Consider the following 23371-nt stretch of genomic DNA (forward strand, 5'->3'; position numbering starts at 1 on the left):
TTTGCAGGGAACAGTGAAAAAATCCAATTACTCTTTCCTGGGACTAAGTGTAGAACTAGATTTATTCACCTTCCTTATGTTCAGGCAGTCTGGCTCTATTTACCTATGTTCACTCACTTTACTCCTCCCCCAAAGTCTATGAGATTCTAGTAAATACTGAATAACTGTGGATAGTTATCATGGGCCAGTCTCTAGTATTCTGATTGCTTTTAAATATGTAATCTCATTGATACTCACCACAATACTGTGAGGTAGGTATTACTGCAATTTCTGTTTATTCAGATGAGGAAATTGAAAAAAAAGTCAGGGTAAGTTACTTTCTCAGGGTCAGACAGTTAGTGAGTTCACTCCCAAACCTGAGTGCGTGAACACGAGCTCTTATCGCCTCAGCCAGGTACAGGCAGATAAAGTTCTGTCTTTGCGTCCCTGAAATGACATGGCAGCGTGGAAAGAACATGGTTTTAGTGGCAGACAGACATGAGTTTGAGCACGGATCCTAGACAGTCTATTAACCTCCCTGAGCCTCAGTTTCCTCCTCTGCAAATTATAGAATTACTCTGAGGACCAGAGAAACCACCTGTGGGTTAAGAGTGTTTTGTAAATAGTAGTTCTTACAATATTAATTTTAAAAACAATATTAATTACTATAATAAACAGTTGATTGATTTGGAATATTAGGATAAAGAGTAAGTCATTTCAGTGAAAACAAAGATTGGATGTGGGTTAAGAAAATACCATTTTCATTGCACAGGAAAAGCCGTTTCATTTTGTAATTCATATAGAATCTGAGGTTTCCCAAGGGAGCGTTTGAGTACAGCCACAGCAACACCTGCCTCAATTGCCCAGATCATCTTTGACAGAGTTGGTGGATGAATCCCTGAAAGCTGAAAACAGACTCAGTGTTGACCATCCTCAGTAGGTGTCTTGATTTTCTTTATTCTCCGTGGTATAAGGACTGTTGGACTGTTTGTGTCTGTATCATTTAAACACAGACATCTCTACTGTTCAGATCACCCAACTGTACTGACATACTGAGAAAAACTTCATTGCCCTAAGGGTGCAGATGGAAAACCCGCATTCAGTAGGGATAATCAGGCTAGTGTAGCTTTATGATGATCGACGACTTCCAGGTTCTAGGTACCCAGGATTAGACAGTCTTCAATACTTGCAGAGTTGGGATCCAGGATACTTAACACTGGAGACCTGGACCCTTAAATATGTATCCCCAACACGACACTTTCTTCTGGAAAGAATGAAAAGCGTAGAACAATGTCTCTCTTTACATTAATGTATCACCAGAATCCAGCAAAGCTCCAGGCACATGGTATCATGCTCCCAAATTCACTGATATCTGTATCATATTTACTTTACTCTCCCTTCCCACTTCCCCTTTTGATAACTTGCTACATTTGTATGCATCTTCTTGAGGCCGTACTCATGAATGTCTCTATGAAACTGGCCGTAGAACCACAATTAAGTGGTAGATTAACAAAATTATCTTAGTTTCTTCAAAGGAACCAAAAGTTCAGTACGTAATTATGTCAAAATCATCTTTCTTGATCTTAACTTATGTAGATAGTTTTCCCACACTGCTTTTTATCTGGAATATAGAAATTGATAGGTTGCTTTCAGAATACAAAGAATATGTATTAATCTTTATGAAGTATTTGCATAGCTTAAATCTCCTTTTGATAGGAAACTGTGGACATTATTAATGTTTTACTAACCATGTCTATGAAAATAATACAATATACAGTATATGATTTATTTAAAAAATTCTTATTGTTTTAGTATATTTTGGACACATTAAAGATTCTATTGTGTTGACCCCATTTAGAGTTTGCATATTTTCTATTTTTGGAGATAAATTAGAAAGTCCTATTCTATAAAAAATAATGATATAAAACCATTATCAAATTATCATTTTTTATTTAAAAAAAGATTTCATAGGAACTCTCTTGCAAATATTTGAAAAATGGTTGACTTTAATAAAATTTCATGACAACATCAGTAAGGTATACCATAGACCAATAGTTTTGAAATAGTGTAGAGCATCAGACCCACATGAGGACTCTGTTAAAAATGCACATACCTGAGTCCCCTAACACCTGTTGAATAAAAATCTCCAAGGGAAAGGTGTGCATATCAATATTTTACGTAACATAGATTCCTGTGATTCTGACACCCAACCTAATTTGGAAATCACTTCTATAGAAAATGTATCTATCCTGTACAGAGTTTAGGACCATACTGAAGCTTCAACTGGCTTGCCGGTAATATTTTATAAATACCTGAAGTGTACGTAAGGTGTCTTTTTTCATGATCATTCAGTCTTTACATTTTGAGCCTTCTCTCTCTCTTTAAATTGAGCTGCTTCAGAGAATGCATTAGGTAGAGACAATGTACACCACTTTGGTCTATACATTATTCCAGCAGAGAGTGGTAGATGGTGCTATCATCCCCGTCTCTCTGCCTCTCCCTGCATCTACAGTATTGGCCTTGTGACTTTTGCAGTTCCTTTCATAAGCGGTAGTGTTTATGTCCCTGCCCATTAATGTTGGGCTTGGCTGTGTGATTTGCTTGGGCTGACGGAATGTGGTCGGAAGTGATGGCTGGCCAATTCCCAGCCTGTGTCTTTGGAGATATCGTGTTCTACCTGTCGTATGTGTACTTCTGCCTCCTCCATCAGAAGAATATACCCCTTGTAGTTTCTGCCTCTCAGTCCAGGCCCTAGAATGACACGTATAAAGCAGAGCCACCCTAGTCAATGCACAGAGCCATAAGTGTACATGAAACTTATTGTTACACACCACTGAGATTTTGCGGCTGTTCATTATGTAGCATCACAATGGCCAGAAGTAACCCATATCTATACTTGGGATAGCATATTCAACAGCCAGTATTCACTACCTTTGCAAGAATCGAATAATCCCGCTAATACAACTTAATAGACATTTATTTAAACTTTTCTAAATGCATTGATATTGGCAAAAGTATTCAATATAAAAAGGGTTAGAAATTTTTATAATTCACAATAAGCCATCTTTATTATTCTGTATTCTTATATCTCTGGCAACTAGCATAGGACTGGCAATAGAGTTAGCGCTTAAATATGTGTAGAATTATTGTGTGAAATACAGGATTGACATGAACTGATGAATTTGCCTTCAGTTTTTAGAAACGTGTAATATTTTATTACTGAAAGATAGTGAATGTATCTATGTTTTCAAGAAAATATGTTTACACCATTTATGATAGTTCTTTTTAGGTCTTATAAGTAAATATGTAATGACTACTTAAGATTCTAATATTTTTTCCTTGTTAACCTTGTAACGTATAACCTACTACTTCCAGAACAAGATAAGTAAATGATATTTGTAATTAAACCTATTTTCTAGTATACTAAGTATTGTATTAGGATTCATTCATTAACAGTCACAGCAATACTTTATTTTTGTCGTTTCGACAGTCAGTGAACCACAAGTTCCAGGTGAATGGCATTTGAAGTTTATGTAAGAGTGTACTGAATATGATTACTTCTGTTAATGACTTATATGGACTTGAATGTAAATATCTCATAACAACAAGATTTAGATCATTGTGATTCCAGGCAGGTTTAATCCACAAACCTCACTAACAATCATGTATTATTTTTTTGTGGACCCTTGAATTTATTTGAGTGTGTTTAAATTTTTACTGTGCCAGTGGCGAAGTTCAAAAAATCGATAGACACTATAAAAAGCATGGCAGACTACTGAGTCGTTATTATCTTTGAATAAAAAATAAGTATACGTTGTGATGCATAGCAAGTTGCTAAATTTTAATGGTTCTTCCTTTGTTTTGATGTACTAAGTCAAAGGATAAATATAAAGTGCATTAGAATGTGATTCTCTTACACTTAAGTTTGGAATCTGATAACACCTTTATAATGAAGAAATTCCCTCATCATTTTGACTTTTTTATTCATAGACAATCTCTTATTAATTGTAATTTTTTCTAGTCTTATATCTTTTGAGATGCTCTCCAGAGGAAGCTGTTCTTCCTTCCGATCTCTTTTTAATACTCATGACTTTGGCAAAGGAACTGAACAGCTTCGGCTCTCTCTTCCACCAGAACCTCTGTGTCCCGATAACCACTTGCATGTGATTTGCATCCTGACACCACTTTTACCGTCTTTCTCTTTGGGGCCATCTACTAAACTCTAGGACACTCATCTACTTCCTTCAGTGATTTCAGTTTAAGGGTCACAATTTTCTTATTCAATTCATCCTCTACCATCATTTTTGAAATCTTAAAAAGGCACAGTGAGGACTCTTCTAAAATTCTGGTCTCACTCTTCCTTAATTTTTTCAATTATAATAAACTTCACTGTACTTTAGGCAACCAACAAATAACTAACATTAAAATGTGTCTTTCTCAGAAATGTTCTATTTCTTATATTTCCAATTCTGAAATAATTTTTCTCACAACATATTCATGTCTTTCTGCCACTCTCATCGCCATTAATTTTACTCGTGGTGACCCTTATTAACTTGCCTGTCACAGATACTAGTCGTCCTCGGTCTCATTGTGGTTTCCACTCATACTTCACCCAACCTAATCTCCATAGTCTTTCACAGCAAGGTACACATAACCCTAGATATTTTTCATCTCCTTTTCCTGTAGTTCATATCTTCCAATTGCTGGACTTTGGTGAGTCCACTATCTGTTTTATCATCCAAAATCACAGTATTTTTTTCTGAAATTGGAGAGATGCAATATAATGTCATCTAATCTCTCACCATGTTTTGGAAATTTTATTTATTGCCTGATGCTAAGTACCCTTCCCCTGACTAGTGACCCTCAGCAGAAAGTGTAGTGTGGTCCTCTCACCTCCACTTTTATTACTTTATTGAAGATACACATGTTTTCCCTAGGTCAACCGAGCAGCATCTCACCTACCTGGAGACGAGCCCCAGTAGAACGTCAGAGCTGTGTGAATCTCACTCTGCACTTTCACCCTCATTCTTGTTTTTCTCCAAACTCTGAGGATATATTTTGCTTTCTACTTGCTAACACTATTCCATTGCCTCTAAGCTCATCAATTCCAGCCTTCTCCAAGACTTTGTTCTATTACAATTCTTAGAGATGATCTTAGATGGTCCCAAAACTCATAAGGCAAAGTCTGGACATAGACATGATGAAGATACACTTATTTCTAACACATATAATACAGGATGAAAGTAACCACGATAGCACTCTCTTCTAAAGTAGAAGCCTTAGAATCTGTAAGGCAAGCTCAGGTGTTTTGTTTTGTTTTGTTTTGTTTGTGAGGAAGATTAGCCCTGAGCTAACATCTGATGCCAATCCTCCTCTTTTTGATGAGGAAGATTGGCCCTGGGCTAACATCCGTGCCCATCTTCCTCCACTTTATATGGGATGCCGCCACAGCATGGCTTGACAAGGGGTGTGTCAGTGTGCACCCAGGATCTGACCCCGCGAACCCCGGCCTCTGAAGTGGAGCGCGCGCACTTAACCGCTGCACCACCGGGCTGGCCCTCAGGTGTTTTTTAATCATTGGTATCACTGGACACTGACAAATTGGAAAAGACCCTTAATTTATCAGTTCCAGAGAGAGCTTTGCCATTGGAACCTATTTTAAAAGATGTTTATTTATAAAATGTTCAACTCTGTTACCCCACTCTACATCTGAGGCAGGGACATTATGTGTCATATGCATTGCTGAATGCATTTAGGATCAATTTGAGACATGTAGTATTGCTGAAAGAATGAATGAGTGATATAGGTAATAATACCAACCCTTGTGTTACTATCTCTTTTTGTTCACTACGTAGCTTCTGAATTTCATAGCATCTCTCAAAACCTTAATCTCTTCAACTGAGAAAGTGGTGAAACTGATATAAATTATTTCACGGTGTCAGTGGGATCATAAATGAGTTAGTATGTAGAACAAGCTTATAATAGTGCCTATCACCTTGCGTGCACCCATGCACAAAATGTTAACGATATTATCACTCACTAAATATTTCCTTGCAATATTACCTCTGATCTCTACTGACACTGCTCTCCAAACCTCCTAGTCAAGTAGCTAATGATGGCGTAATTCGAAGATCTCAGTTGATCCTTTCTCACTTATTTTCTGAAGCCTTTGTTGATCCTTAGCCGCTCATCCTATTTGCGAGACCTGGGGTTTCTAGACCACCACACCACACTGGTGGGTATTCGGCCTCTCAGACTAGTACAATTTACTGATGCTCCTTCTGTCTCAGGAGTCTGTCCCCAAATTTCTTCTCCATTTACAAGCTCTTCTCTGTGATTTCAAACCCAGTGGCTCTGTAGGTCTGATTAGCCTATAACAAGCTTTATTTTGGCCTGGGCAAGGGCATTCCTGATTTGTAATCTTTACAGGCAGCTCATCTCAGACCAAAATGTGGTCATGGGCTTTTCTGTAAACCTTGAGAATCTCTCATACTCCTTGCTATGCATCTCTTTTTTGCTAGTTTTTCCTTTAATGTTTTATACCTCTTTGTTTGTTTGCTTCTTTCTTTCTTTTTCCCTCTCTCCTTGTCTTTCTTCTTGCCTCCATCCCTCTGTTCCTTCTTTCCTTCCTTCTTTCTTTCTTTTTCTGTTTTTTATAATAATTATTGACTCAATACATTGAATTTCATTTATTTTATCAAAGTTATACATGCACATAATTTAAAGCATCAGTTACCTTTACACAGTGTGTTATGGGATGGGCTAATGCCCTGAGAACAGCTTTAACTTCTTCAGCTATCCTCTCTGATACATCTTAGCCCCTGAGATAACTTTTATTTTATTATGAACTTACCTATGGATTTAAAAGGAGATTTTATTATGTCCAGCATTTCTAGGTATTTGGTAGCAAAAGTTTTCCTTTAATGTATACTATGCCATATTGCTAACTTCTGAATTAAGTTGTCTTGCTAGAAATTCCAGGTTTAAATGTGATTTTAATTTCTCTGGTGTTTGTATTCTAGAAGTTGGACGAGATGTTAAAGTCAATTGTTTTGACTGTAAATATAAACATTCATTCATTTATTCAAGCATTCATTTACACATTAACTCAGCAAATATATATCAGGTGTCTACTATGTCCCAAGGCTGATTCTAATTGTGGGATATGCAATACTGTACAAAATAGATGAGCAACAAAGACAAAAATATCCCTTTTAGCTGACATGCTAGTGATACCATGTGCATATCTGACTATCTGATGTTTGGAATCTCATATTTATAATTTAAAAATAGAACATTTTAAGGTTTAATTTAGAAACATGCAGAAGAAAATATTTATTATTATTTCAACTGAAAATCATTAAACATATTCATATTTATTCATGGTTTTCCTTCCATGTTGGTGATAGGTGATAGGTTATTACCTTATATGATTTATTTACAGATATTTCTATATATATTATTATTCTAATATGAAAATCAATATTGAATAGATTTTCCTCCACAAATTAAATTTACATAATAAAACATGGAAATGGTAAATGCAGATATCACTTTATTTTTAACAATTAGAAATATATAATTTTCAATACAGGCATAATTGTTTGGCTTTACGTTGACATTTTCTAAATGTTGTTGTTGCCTGGGATATTCATTTTCATAAATTTTGGAATAGAACTGCCTGAGCTTTTAAAGCCTGAGCTTTAAAAAGAAAGACTTTATTCTTAAAATAATTTAATTAATGATGTTGGAATAAATTTTTGAAATTTGATCTTATTATCTGAAATCTTATGAAATTTAATCCTCAAACGCTGGCATCTAATGAGTGTGAGTAACATCTTACATAATTTCATATTCAAGGAAGAACAAGTGCGGAATATAAATTGTGTTTCTTCAGGTCACAGTTGTTGTTAAATTTAAGAATGAACGCAGTCATAAGAGAAATATATATTAATTAATCTAACATGTTTCATGTACCTGAATGCTTTATTAAGTCAAGAAAATGTTAACTGAAAAATATTTATATTGGTAATTGTGTGCTAACACTCAAAAGGCTCTTGTATTTGACTTCGATGAATTTTGTAAATTATTTTTTTTCCTTTTAAATAGACTATTTTTTTAGAGCGGCTTTAAGTTCACAGCAAGGTTGAGGAGCAAGTGTCACATTTCCGTGCCTCCACACACGCACAGCCTCCCCCGCTATCAACATCTGCACCAGAGGGGTACACCTGTTACAACTGATGACATGGGCACATCATTATCACCCAAGGTCCATACTTTACACTAGGATTCACTCTTGGTGTTGTACATCCTATACAAAGTAGATTCACTGCCGTATAAATCCTCTGTGCTCTGCCTATTCATCCCTCTCTCTCGCTTAACCCCATAGCAACCACCTATCTTTTTATGGTCTCCATAGTTTTGCCTTTTTCAGAATGTCATATAGTTGGAATCACACAGTACGTAGCCTTTTCTGATTGGCTTCTTTCAGGTAGTACCATGCATTTAAGTTTCCTCCATGTCTTTCCATGGATTGATAGTTCATTTCTTTTTAGTGCTGAATCACATTCTGTTGTCTGGATGTACCACAATTTATTTATCATTTCACCTACTGGAGGACATCTTGGTTGCTTCCAAGTTTTGGCAATTATGAATGAAGCTTCTATAAACCTGCACGTGCAAGTTTTTGTATTGACATAAGTTTTCAACTTGTTTGAGTAAGTAAATTCTAATGAGTGCGACTGTTGGATCATATGACAAGAGTGTGTTTAGTTTTGTAAGAAACTGCCAGACTGTCTTCCAAAATGGCTGTACCATTTTGCATTCCCATCAGCATTAAATGAGAGTTCGTATTGCTCCATGTCCTTACCAGCATTTGCTGTTGTCAGTGTTTCGGATTTTGGCCATTCTAAAAGGCATGTAATGGTCTCTCAATTCTGTTTTAATTTGCATTTTCCTAATGCCATATGATATGGAGCATCTTTTCATATTTTATTTACCATCTATATATCTTCTTTGGTGAGGTGTTAGTCAAGTTTTTTGCCTGTTTTTAAATGAGTTTTAATCAGGTTGTTCATTTTCTTATTTTTGAGTTTTAAAAGTTGTTTGTATGTTTTGTATAGCAGTTTTTTATTGCATATATCTTTTGCAAATATTTTCTCCCATCAGTGGCTTGCCTTATTCTTTTGACAGTATCTTTCACAGAGCAGAAAGTTTTTAATTTTAATGAAGTCTGGTTTATCAATTATTTCTTTCATGAATAATTTTCATGGCATGCCTTTGGTGTTTTATCTAAAAAGTCATTGCCACGGCCAAGGTCATCTAGATTTTTCCTATGTTATCTTCGAGGAGTTTTATAGTGTTGTGTTTTCCATTTCTATCTGATCCATTTTCAGTTAATATTTGTGAAGGGTGTAAGGACTGTATTTAGATTCGTTATTTTGCATGTGAATGTCCAGTTGTTCCAGTGCTATTTGTTGAAAAGACTGTCTTTTTCCCAATTGTAATCAGTTGACTGTATTTATGTGAATCTATATAAATCATTTTTAACATCTGGTATTTAACACTTCCTATATTTTCTTTTAAATGTTATTGGTATTCACACCCCTATCACATTGCCTAAAAAAATAAATCTTTCTTTTTCATATTACCATTCATATTTCAAATGACACTCGCATTTCTTTCTACTAATATTCTTAGGTGCATTACTAGAATTATTGGTTCAGGCATGCTGTTTCCGTATCTTCGTCATGTTATATAACACCTTGTGACAGCTTGGGTATCAATCAGAACAAGTGGAAAGCTCAAATATTATTAGTGATCTATTTATTCATGAAATTTTCTGAATGACTCTGATGTGCTGGGCACTAGTCTAAGGTCCATAATATCTTTAGGAACTTATTGTTTATTCAGGTAGATTTATACATACGTATATGTAAGTGTATGCATTTATGTATATCTGTGTATGTGTATATATGTATGTACACACAGATATATATATATATATTTATATTACCAAGATAATTTCTATAATGGAGTATGTGCACAATACGTATTGGAGCAAAGGAAAAGCCATTAACTATTTATGGGAAAGAAGAGAAGGTATTTGAATCAGATCATTGAAAGATCAGTTAGAGATGACTTCTGCAAGAATGTAAGAGAAGGTAATATTCAGAAAACACGAGAAGTTCAACACTGATGTAACACAGAATGTGAAGTTCCATGACAGTAAATGTATCTGGACAGGTAGGTGGGGATAATATTGTTAAAGTCAGGTATGGTTAGAAAATGATTTTGTTTTTTATTGAGGTGCAAATAATATGACTAGGTCATGCTACGGTTATATTTTTATTTGAAAAGATTATACTGTTAGCATTGTGGAGAAATGACTTAGATTAAAAATCAGCGACATAGTATTGGTAAAGAAGCTCTTTATTTCAATGGTTGAGATGAAACATGAACCTGAGATCAACTCCATGGTGAAACAGAGAGGAGAAAGTTGGTCCCGGGAATGGTTAAAAGGTTGAATAAGAGCGCTTCATGAATGTTTGGGTATACAATATGTAGAAGAGAAGAAGGAATTCAGGATGGCTTTTGGCTTTTAGCTTTGGTAACTGGATTCATGGTGGAGTAGTTTTCAGAGGCACAGAATAAAAAGGTAAAGTTCAAGTTTGGAGGGGTGGGAAAACTAGATTTGTTTTTTAAAGTTTTGCTCTATAATAGCCATTCCTGTGGAGATGTTAATTTGGTTGCAGGATAAATCAGTCTAGAATTCAAGACAAACATCTGATCTGGAGATCAACATTTAGGATTATAAGTGCTTAGGAGCTGCCACTGATGATCTCAAGAGAAATCATTGATTACTTCTCTGTTCTCAGCTGCAAATTTTACCTGTAGTCTGTCCATCTTAACCATTCTCTTTTAGACATTCTCTTTTCTGTTCATGGATTTATTTCCTTTGCATTATATTTCTTAAATGATTTCTCCTTTGTTTTAGCAAACAAAATAAGGCTTTCCCAAGCTTCGAGGAGAAACACATTAATAAGTGCAAGTAAGTTTTAGTTTGTGATGATTAAAACAAGCAGTTAATGTTTGCATTTTGAATAGGACTCTAGATAAACGATTCATTAAATATTATTCATTTTTTATTAGGCATATTTTGTTCGGGATGAATTAACGGCAATTTCGGGGGGAGTTTCATATGGAAATCATTCATTTTCACAAAGTAGACTTCAATAATATTGCCTCCCATTTATATTTACTGGTAAAAGCAATTATTTCATTTAATAATTTTGAAATGTCCTGTACAAAATTCAGAGGAGACTTAAAAAAAATAAATTAATGATCCTCATATGCCACAAATATTAGTACTTCTCTTTTCAAGATTCTAAAAAAGTTTTGTTTTGATTTATACTAAAACATAATAACCCAAAGCTTGAAGAAAAAAAGAGAAAGAATGCATTTGATTGTGGTTAGAGAACACAGAACCACAGAACTGCACGGGACTACCCAGCATTAAATGGATTGTTAGTGGCTGTTTTTTAGCATGTAGGTTAGCATATGTATTTAAAGTGTTAAAATTTTCAATATATTTTCTCCAGAAACCTGAAAGAAGAAACGAAAATATGGATTTTTCTCTTATAGCATGTTGAGCTTAGACAGTGTTTTGACATTTTGTGAAATTTTATAAATGAAGAAACTTATTTCCCAAGATGTTCAATTAGATCCACTGGGAATGAGAGGGTTCCACTACACTGACGTGAACAATTCTGTAATTCTCACTCCCTCCCACACCCCTCATGTGACTTTCACTGGCTACATGGAGCTCTCCATACGAAGGCAAAGAGCTGGCTATAGTCCAAAGAAGTTGGTTGGTTGAGATATGGTCACTGTGACTTCCTTCCCGGGGCCACTGGACTAGGAACTGAGAGAAAGAGCATCCTTTCTCCACATAAATGGACATGTAACACACAAACTTGAGAGCTGTTCATCATCATGTTTTCCAAGATGCGGATGGTAGAAACAAAATGCTCAAATTTGTAAAGGTGAGAAGATAAATAAACAAGAGACAAAGGGGAAACAGTGAAGTTCTGAGTTTCCTCTGGTTGATCTGAAGAGACATCCTTTTAAGACATATAAAATGATCAGTCACTTCTAACCTTCCTGATTCCTGACAATCAAAGACTGTCTCTGGTACACATCCTGCATTTATATTGACAGATTCCTGAACAAACCCTTTTCTTCTTTGCTCTAAGATTGGAAGGAAAACTTTTCCACCTTCCTTTTCATACTCTTCACTTATTTTATTGTATGGAAATTTTCATTGCAAAAAAAATGCAGACCTGCTGAAGCTAGCTTAAGAGAAAGGTACCAGTTCTAACGAAAATACCGGTTGTGTCAAAAACAAAAATAAACAGTGGCAGCTTTAAGGCTTTCTCTCCCTCTGACCTCTGTTTTTCTCTGCTTTAATCTTCTCTTTATATGCAAACTTGAACTTGAAGCATGACTTTTTTCCTTTCTCCTTTTTATATTTGGGAGAATATGGACATCAATAGTTCCTATTTTTGCATGTTCTATGTCCCTCTCTCTGGAGATATGTTCTTCTCTCATTTTTTCTCTCATTCTATTCCAATTTCCCAAGGAAGGGAATTGCATTGGCTCATGTCTAGGCCGATAATATATGACCAGGTAAGAAGAGTCCTGCTGTGTGGAGGAAACAATAGAAAATCTCTACCAAAGAGGCCATGTGTTTAGAAGTGAGGCGAGGATAGCAGTGTCTTGAAAATTGCTATTAACTTGGGAGTCAATTATGTACTTCTCCATTCTACCTGTCTACCTTTTATTTGTATTGGGATGTGAAATGCCTACCCACACAAAATGTTTATCTTACCTCTCTTACTCAGGACAGACATTGCTAAATTTGTCACGATGCCTTCTGTTATGAAATTCAGATGCAGTCACTAAATCCTGCATGGCAGAGGGCTCCAGGAACCTATTCCAAATCCAGCGGCATGCGAGGTAAATTCAATTTCCCATCTCTTTCTTTTCTCTTTCTCATTATACCTTCCATCCATTCTATAAATATCATAAAAAGTAGCCACACTGTGTGAGTAATACAATAACTATAGTTTCCTCACAGTAATCTGAGAAGATGTTTTGGAGAAACAAAAAGATAAGGGATATATAAATACTTGATATTCTTGTGTATTTCATTGTCTTAAAGAACATTAACATATTGCTTATTAGAATTTTATTTTCTAAAGTTTCAAAAATTTCTAAGAGCCAAGATATCCTAAGCAAACCTTAAATCTATTTTATTTTTAATATCACTAAATTCTCTGAACATTGATCATATATAAATTTACATTCTGCCTTTTTTCTGATTTTCATGCTCAATGGAGTTTCCCATTGTCAATTGTATATAAAATATTTTAGTTAAAATAATCAGTGCTATTATACATTTTAAAAACAAAGTATCATAACTTTGTAACATAAGATTTAAGTGATGTAATAATATTTTGGTATATTAAACTCATCTTCACAAAGAATTCATATTTTGGGGGTATATCATCTGCTTCCTGTTTTTTAGGAAATCATCTTTCTTTCTTTATTTCTCTTTCTTCCTCCCTTCCTACCTTTTCCCTCCCCTCCTTCTTTTCGTTCCTTCATCTGTCCCTTTGTTAGCTCTGTCTGTCTCTCTGTATCTATCCTACTTATAATTGTTATTCCTAGCCCCTCACAACATAACCTCTCTTCTAATCATCTGATGGTACAGCCCCTGCAATCGTCTCTTCTAGTCACAGTGGTCAGAGAGAGACAAGGAAATCAGGAACTTGAACTATTGCAGTTCTTGTGGAAGAGAGTGTTTTTCGTAGGATCATTTCTATGTGTGAAACAGCACATGTTTTCATTATGGAAATGGATATAATGGAGCCAATCCATTAATTACAGAACATAATTCATATTTTATAGAGAAGTATTGATTATTATATGATATGACAGTAATTTGTAAATAGCAAAACAGAAAAAATGAAAATTGTACTAACAATTCAGTGTGTTACTTTGAGTAGTCTTGGACTTTTTATATAACAATACTATGGAAGATGGGAAGATTCAAGAAATACTACACTTATTGTGAGGATAAGGATAAGAACATCTCCTTATTTTATCCAAAACTGCAAGTAGACGTAAGCTAAATTTGTATAGTAGAGTTTAGATATCATAGTCAAAATATTCTAGCAAAAAAAAATCATTTTAATATGCCTTCAGGAAAATAATATTATTTTCAGACTAAATATTTCAAGCCACCAAACTATTTTGCCTATTGCAACAATTGTTGTGAAAGTGTGAGAGTTTTTAGGACAACATGTGAAAACTAATAGGTATTGCCATATATGCTTTGTCAAATTTGTTTTTTTATTTTATTTTATTTTTTGTTTATTGTGGTAACATTGGTTTATCACATTATATAAATTTCAGGTGTACATCATTATACTTCTATTTCTTCATGGATTACATCATGTTCTCATGTTCACCACCCAAATACTAATTACAATCCATCACCACACACATTTGCCTGATTATCCCTTTCACCCTCCTCCCTCCCACCTTCCCCTCCGGTAACCATCAATCCAATCTCAGTCTCTATGTGTTTGTTGTTATTATTATCTATTACTTAAAGATTGAGATCATACTGTATTTGACCTTCTCCCTCTGACTTATTTCACTTTGCATAATACCCTCAATGTCCATCCATGTTGTCACAAATGGCTGGATTTCATCATTTCTTATGGCTGAGTAGTATTCCATCGTGTATATATACCACATCTTCTTTATCCATTCATCCCTTGATGAGCGCTTAGGTTGCTTCCAAGTCTTGGCTACTGTGAATAATGCTGCAATGAACACAGGGGTGCGTGTATCTTTACGCATTGGTGTTTTCACGTTCTTTGGATAAATACCCAGCAGTGGAATAGCTGGATTGTATGGTAGTTCTATCCTTAATTTTTTGAGGAATTTCCATACTGTTTTCCATGACAAGGATGCCCACTCTCACCATTCCTATTTAACATAGTATTGGAAGTCCTAGCCAGAGCAATCAGGCAAGAAAAAGAAATAAAAGGGATCCAAATTGGAAAGGAAGAAGTGAAACTGTCACTATTTGCTGATGACATGATTTTATATATACAAAACCCTGAAGAATCCACCAAAAAACTTTTAGACTTGTTACTTGCTCTGTAAAAGACCAAAAGTCTTTTACAGACTTTACTGTCTTTGTAATAAACAAAGACAGTAAAGTTGCAGAATACAAATTCAACATACAAAAATCAGTTGTATTTCTATACGCCAACAATGAAGTAGCAGAAAGAGAAATTAAGAATACAATCCCATTTACAATTGCAACAAAAAGAATAAAATACCTAGGAATAAACTTAACCAAAAAGGTGAAAGATCTGTACACTGAAAACTATAAAACATTGCTGAAGTAATTGAAGAAGACAAAAGGAATGGAAAGATATTCCGTGCTCTTGGATTGGAAGAATTAACATAGTTAAGATGTCCATACTTCCTAAAGCAATCTACAGATTCAATGCAATCTCTATCAAAGTTCCTACAACATTTTTCAGAGAAATAGAGCAAAGAATCCTAAAATTTATGTGGAACAAGAAAAGACCCCGAATTGCTAAAGGAATCCTGAGAAAAAAGAACAAAGCTGGAGGTATCACACTCCCTGATTTCAAAATATACTACAAAGCTATAATAACCAAAACAGCATGGTACTGGCACAAAAACAGACACACAGATCAATGGAATAGAATCAAAAGCCCAGAAATAAACCCACACATCTATGGACAGCTAATCTTCGACAAAGGAGCCAAGAGCATACAATGGAGAAAGGAAAGTTTCTTCAACAAATGATGTTGGGAAAACTGGACAGCCACATGCAAAAAAATGAAAGTAGACCATTACCTTATACCATACACAAAAATTAACTCAAAATGGATAAAGACTTGAATGTAAGTCCTGAAACTATGAAACTTCTAGAAGAAAACATAGGCAATACGCTCTTCGATATCGGTCTTAGCAACATATTTTCCAGCACCATGTCTGACCGGGCAAGAGAAACAATAGAAAAAATGAACAAATGGGACTACATCAAACTAAAAAGCTTCTGCACAGCAAAGGAAACCATCAACAAAATGAAAAGACAACCTAACAATTGGGAGAAGATATTTGCAAACCATACATCTAATAAGGGGTTAATCTCCAAAATATATAAAGAACTCATGCATCTCAACAAAAAACTAACAACCCGGGCCGGCCCTGTGGCTTGGTGGTTGAGTGCGCGCGCTGCGATGCTGGTGGCCCGGGTTCAGATCCCAGGTGCGCATCGAGGCACCGCTTCTCCGTCCATCCTGAGGCTGAGTCCCACATGCAGCAGCTGGAGGGATGTGCAGCTATGACATACAACTATCTACTGGGGCTTTGGGGGGAAAAATAAAAATAAATAAAATCTTTAAAAAAAAACAAACAAACAAACAAACAAAAAACTAACAACCCAATTAAAAAATGGGCAAAAGATCTGAACAGACATTTCTCTATAGAAGATATACAGATGGCCAACAGACACATGAAAAGACGTTCAACATCATTAACTATCAGGGAAGCGCAAATCAAAACTACAGTGAGATATCACCTCACGCCCGTCAGAATGGCTATAATTAACAAGACAGGAAACAACATGTGTTGGAGAGGATGTGGAGAGAAGGGAACTCTCATACACGGCTGGTGGCAGTGCAAACTGGTGTCAGATTTAAGTTTTATGTAATTTTGCCTCTTGTACTTGAAAGTAAAACTGTTCCAAAGATATTTTGAGTATTTTTCTTACTTCTCCTTTATCTCCTTTCTCTGTTAATCTATTTGTGTTTCTCATGGCATATTTTCATTTTAAGAGGCTTGTGTTTCTCCATTCCAGGGCTTTTTCCACATTGGGAAATAAAGTTGCATCACATTCCATGTTCTTTTACTCATATTTCTGCATTAGCAGGTTTCTAAAAATTAACCTAGCCTGGGCCGTGGATTTCTGCTGACATGTAACGGCAGTGCTGCAGAAGCTGAGCTACATAGAAATCTGCTTGCCTGTGCACTAATCACATTTCCTGCAAGCTTTCCACAAAGATAATTCCAGAAGAAATTATAAAAGTGGAACTTTTGTTACAATAAAATAATGACAAGATTTTCTTCTTTTGTGGGTTATAAACACTCTCTAAGGTCAGAGTTGGCCTTAGCAGAATTTGAAAAAAATGTCCAGATCTTTCTTTGTATCCTCTCATCCCTACCATCCTCTTTTTCTTTCTACCTGGACTCCCTTTCCTAGATGGATTTCATTTTTCTCCTGGTACTCTTTTGAACCTAGTTGTCCATTTTTTTCCCACAAAGAGAGAGCCAACTAGTAGATCCTGACACTCTCCCTCTTTGTCTTCTGGAATGATCCAAGCTCCAGTGCTTTCACTGGGGGAGGTGTGTTCTCAGTGCTACGTCTGAGATTCAGTGGTACCTAACAGGTCAGGAGAAATCACAGTGGACAGACTAGAGAGCTTACTTGTAACATAGGGTTTGCAAAACCAAGGTGGAAGTGAAACTGTGGCAGATCTTAGAAGGTCTCTGACAATCAATAACATAACACAAATGCCGCGCAAAATTTAATCAAAATTTACTCTTGACAAAAAATAATAATTACTCTACAGATCATTTCTGGGCACCTTGCCTTAATCTACAGAAAATTGTCAGCCTCTACTTCCAACACATTTTTATAAGATACATGCTGATAAGTTTTGTTTTGCTGGAGGAACGGATTTTTTTGTGTCTGGTTCTCCATCCAGATAATTCTTAATATTAGGAGGCAAAGTTTTGACACACATATCTTGCCTTCCTAACTCTGCAGAGTTCCATTGTTGCAGTTTAGCATGAATGTTAGAAACTAAACAAACAAGCAAAAACTTAGACTAAAGCTTTGACTGACATCTCCCCAGGACCCGGGTTTGATGGGCTTACCTCTGTCTAATATGCTTCAGGCCCTAAGATGCTCTCTCACCTTCTGGGTCACCTGTCTTCCTCCTTTCAAATGACACCTGAGGACAGTTTTAAAATCTGTGTTTATTCTTTCTCACCATCGTTTGCGTTTCCCATGCCTGCTTGTTTGCAAAAAAATAACAGCTCTAATTCACGTAACATTAGGCAAAGAAACAAAGCTCACGCTTCTAGGAGTGTGGCTCAGGCTTTGAAGAGATGGTGTTCATAATGTTGCTCCTTACGTCACTTGTGCAATCAGGTTTTGAACATAGACACAAAATCTCTACTCCCACCTCAAATCCGTAGGCGTGCTTGGATGCTTGGCTCACTCCTTATCGTAATTAGGCAGAGAAACAAACGACAAAGTACTATAAAATTTCAGTACAAAGCACGTAGTGACAGCTTGGTAATAATACTCCTCCCTTTAATTTCATTCTCAAGATTGTGTTTATGCACAAATTATGCTATGCTAAGAGTTTGTGGTGGCAGAGAATGAATGCCATGTGAGTACATTTTACAGGCGACAGCTTACGTATGAGGTAAATTTCAATTAAAAGTATAACCAGACCATTCTTGCTTTTTCCAAATTTGGTTTAAAAAATATTGTTTTCATCCATACAATATTTTTTATGGTCCACATCAAAAGACCCTATCCAGTAAGTCAAAATATGTTCAGTGTTTTTTGAAGTTTTATATAGCTTCCAGCAGGATTAAGGCTAGGTTCTGCTAAGGAATAGTAAAAATGTATGAATGTCTTGGAAATTGTTCAAAAATTCTCTCTGCCTCTCATTAAACTCTCGGAGTCTACCTATACAGAATTACACATGGAAAGCGGGCCAGATTAAAGAAGGCAGGAAGAGTCCGGAGGGCATAAACAAGAGGATCCAGAGAATGAGACGCGAGATTCTGGGAGCGTGTGCCACATAATGATATTCCACTTGTGCTACCTTGTCGGCTGATGCGCGTCGCGAGCATCTGGGGAGTTCTGAGAATCCGCATCGCTCAGATGAGTGGCGCGCTGTGGTTTCTCCTGCTTTGGGAACATCTAGGCAAGTTACCGTATCCTTTGTCATTAACAAATATATAGCTTTCAAACGTGTCTGTCGGCTTCTTTATGTGGACTGCAGAGCCTTCTCATTTTGATGCCCAGCCACTGGCTCATCTCTAGTATGTATATTTACAACCTTGCTCCTAACCTTTCTAGATAGTTTGCCGAGATCGGATTCTCGGCCAAGGTGAGAGAGCTGCAACACGACATATGCTGTATCCACCCTTCCTGAAAACACCACAAGCCCACCGTGACCTCAAGTCATCAGGGAAAAAGGCTCCTTTACACAAATTGGCAACAAACTGCGGTATACGTGATCCGATCTGAATAAAAAGTCCATTTTAAATATTTATTTTGGTTTCACACCAACACTTCTCGACTGCTCTGTGCACTAAGGCCAGGTGAAAATACAAAGATTTTAGTAGGAGAAAGGGTTAAAAAAGAAAGGGTAAGGAGGAAAAAAATTACTTCAAGTCAAAATAGACTTTGAAAATTAATGTGACTGACGTCAGGGAGTCAGCAAAAAGACTTGAATACATTTACTATGCCAGGAGAGTCGGAATTATTTCAACTGAGGCCTCTGAGAGAGATTTTGAGTTATGTTTCAGGTGAAAATATTAAAACATTAGAGACAAATGCTCATAAAAATATATGTTTTTGAATATATCATTATAAGAAGATGGTGTTTTCGGCAATATATTAATTACAGAAAAATACATTTAAACACCCCAAACAGTTTAGCTCTAAGCTTTTTCTGTAATAGCTTTGTGAAACACATAAAATTAAACTGAGGAACTGCTGTCTTTCTATCTTCAGGACAGAATTATTTTTAACTCTTAGTGCAATTAATTCCTAGAAATCAATAAACTGGTTCAGAGTAAAATCTTCTTTTGACCACCTCCGCTGGGTATACATAAGGAATTTGCCCATTTGAATTATGTCATTTAGTTGCATTTCATCAAAGGAATTTAAAAACTCTTCATATACTGAGGGCAGAAGCTTTCTAAACAGCAATTCGTGCGTATAAGATCAATTAAAGGTAATAGATGCTCTACTGTCGTCAACGCAATTGGTAAAGCTACTGGAAAAGTGCGTTGTGCATTGGAGGCTTGTTGTCTATAATTTCTATAATGTCTATAATTTAATTTTGCACAACAGATTTGAGAAAGAAAACCATAAATAAGTAGATACTACTTCACTGCTGGAAAGTGGAACGTGCTTAAGTTGTTATATGATTTAATTCAATTATACATTTTATAACCTTATTATTTTTTTAAATTTATTTTTATTTATTTTTTTGTGAGGAAGATCAGCCCTGAGCTAACATCCAATGCCAATCCTCCTCTTTTTTGCTGAGGAAAATTGGCCCTGGGCTAACATCCTTGCCCATCTTCCTCTACTTTATATGGGCCGCCGCCACAGCATGGTTTGCAAAGCACTGCGTCAGTGCGCGCCCAGGATCCGAACCCACGAACCCCAGGCCGCCAAAGCGGAGCATGTGCACTTAACCGCTGCAACACCAGGCCGACCCCATCAATTATACATTTTAATGAAACATTTTAACTCAATTGCTTCATAGTCTAATCTGATCATTATATTTGAGGGATGTTTTAGAAGGCAATGTGAACCAAAAAAATTGAAATAAATTTTTTAATAGAAAAAATGTATTTTATCATGTAGTATAGTAAATTATTAAGGGCATATTATCCCTTAGACATATATACATTATTTTTCAAAAAATAATAGTTTAATAACAATCTTTCTAAAAATGTTATAATGATTGAAATTTCCAAATTAAGCATTACTGTTCTGTTTGAAAAGAATACTTAAGATTGTGCTTCATGTACTGGATGCTTCAAACAACATGTTAAAATATGTAACTGTTTTTAGCACACTTAGGTGCTAAAGCATTTATTGAATAGATTTAGAATATTTAAATTCTACTCATGTAATTCTTTTTATTTAAACTTTACCTGAAAAGATTAGAGGTTGAAAAACGTGTTAATTTATTATTTTTTAATTTAATTTTTAGCTATATGTGACATTTGTGATCACCACTGGAGAACTGAATTTTGTAAACATATGCTTTTAGAGATTGACAGGGGTGGGGAGAGGTAGGGAGGGGGATGTCCAACATAAAAGAAGGTTTTCTCTTGGCAGTAGCGTTTCAATATTTGCCATAAGATGTTATTCTTTCCCCATTTCCTGTGTTGGAGGAGGGATGGAGGCATTAGACTGGTTCTTATCCCTGAAGCTGAAAGGGGAAAGACAAAAGGATTTTGGTGGGGGTATTTTCAAGAAGACAAGACTCTTATTCTGTGCCTTAGGTTATTGACTGCTTAGCCATCAGACTTGCTATCTGGCTGGTGTAGACAGTGTTCCAAGGAGAAATGGTGCAGATATTAGTTAGATAATTCTTATTTGCTCATGTTCTTGGTTCTAAAGAGATATGTGAGATGAGTGTATGAGATATATCCCTGCTGAGGGGCCTCAAATGGAGAAGAAATTCTGTGCTACAGACTTGGAAGGGACAACATAAGTCATAGGGGGAGAAAGGAGACAAGCAAATTAGACGAAGATGAGGGTGAGGTCAGCTGATAATTGTTAAGAACACGTGTAAAATTAAGTGCACATGAGCCACACCTCCTGTTGTAGATGACCAAGAGGATGAGGACAGCAGCCTACCCACTGCTTACCAAATGCTCTTCACATTCCGGCCTATACGAACTAGCACTGTCCGCTCATGTGGGGCACACGGAACTACATTTAACTCCTTTCTTTTCCCTTTTCCATTCCCTGATGCCAGAAGCATAACACACCAAGGGAAGACAGGGGGAGTGTGGGAAAGCATATTCCAATATTTGTTCTCACTAAGACTCTGAGACGATGCCATTTCGTAGTGAATGAGGGTGGCACTTTGAATCAAAATTGAAATGTTGAAATAGATAGGTTGAAGCCCTAATAATAAATGTTTACAGAAATAATAACTTGTTATTCAAGGACCTCATTACCCAGAAAGAAAGTTGTTTTAACAGAGTATATCTGTTAGATTTACTAGAAAGACAAAATAATTTCGTGTCAAAGCATCATTTTCAAAAAGTTTAAATATGCCTCTCATACAAATATAGTACAGATGTTAATCAAAATTTTATTTAACTCATTGAAGAGAGAAGTTGCAAGATATGAAGCTCTTTAAAATATCATCTGAGAAAAACTTTTATAGTCATTTGAGAAAATTTTAAGTTAGAAAACAAATTGATTAATGTCCCATAGGACGATAAAACCCATAACCATTGGGGTTGCCGTCCCTACTCAACAGAAATCATTTACATCTCTCCTGATGAAAATCTACATCTTAACCTGCAACTTCAAGAGAACAGGGGAGCATAGCTGTGTTTAAACACAATTTTATCCATGGATGCAGAAATTTGAATTTCATGTAATTTTTATGTGTCGCAAAATATTCTTTTTTTGATTTCTTTTCAATCGGTTAAGAACATAAAAAACAATCCTAGCCTGTGGGTCATATAAAAGCAGGTGGTAGGCCACATTTGGAGAGCAGGCTGTAGTTTGCCGACCCGTGTCAGACAGTGTACAGCATTGAAGGGACGTGTAGTCATCCATTTACTTTACATCGAAGTTTTCTTAACACACGAGCATACATCAATGAGTTGAATCTTTTCACACCTGTTCCACCTGCAATCGAAAGTTCTCAGTTTACAATGGTTTAAAGATATCGGACCTTGACTAGAAAGACAATGGACCGTAACACACACTGAGAAATAGTTTTTCTAGCTTTAACCTTATGAAATCCTAGACAGGTGAGTCCGTTGGATTCTTTGGGCCTCTCATTGCCCAGATATAGTTGGGCTAAATGAATTCTAAGATGATTCTTATGTATAAGACTATTTGTTTCAGGTAAATCTAAAACAAATTATAATTATTTATGAAATTATTTTCTCTATATTGTTTTTTCACACTTGTAGAGAAATTTATGTCAAGTGAAAATTGTACTCTCATCCTCAAACACGTATCAGCATTATCTACATTTTATAAGGTTTAGTGTGCAAGGGGATTTGCATTAAGGGTGACATAATATGTTTCTCTTCATGAGGATTCATATTAACAAATATATGAGCCCTAGAAGCTTTTATTTTATTTTATTTTTTTTATGAGGAAGATCAGCCCTGAGCTAACATCCATGCTAATCCTCCTCTTTTTGCTGAGGAAGACCGGCTCTGAGCTAACACCTATTGCCAATCCTCCTCCTTT

General features: G+C 35.9%; 1 pseudogene; it reads right to left on the minus strand.

Moving 5' to 3' along the window:
- LOC131405261 (mitochondrial transcription rescue factor 1-like) overlaps window positions 1-19050 on the minus strand; it is a 36706-nt pseudogene extending 17656 nt beyond the window's left edge.
- Between the last annotated feature and the right edge of the window lie 4321 nt (window positions 19051-23371).

The sequence above is a fragment of the Diceros bicornis genome, chromosome 5, assembly GCF_020826845.1.
Source record: "Diceros bicornis minor isolate mBicDic1 chromosome 5, mDicBic1.mat.cur, whole genome shotgun sequence".
In the NCBI taxonomy this organism is placed as follows: domain Eukaryota; kingdom Metazoa; phylum Chordata; class Mammalia; order Perissodactyla; family Rhinocerotidae; genus Diceros; species Diceros bicornis.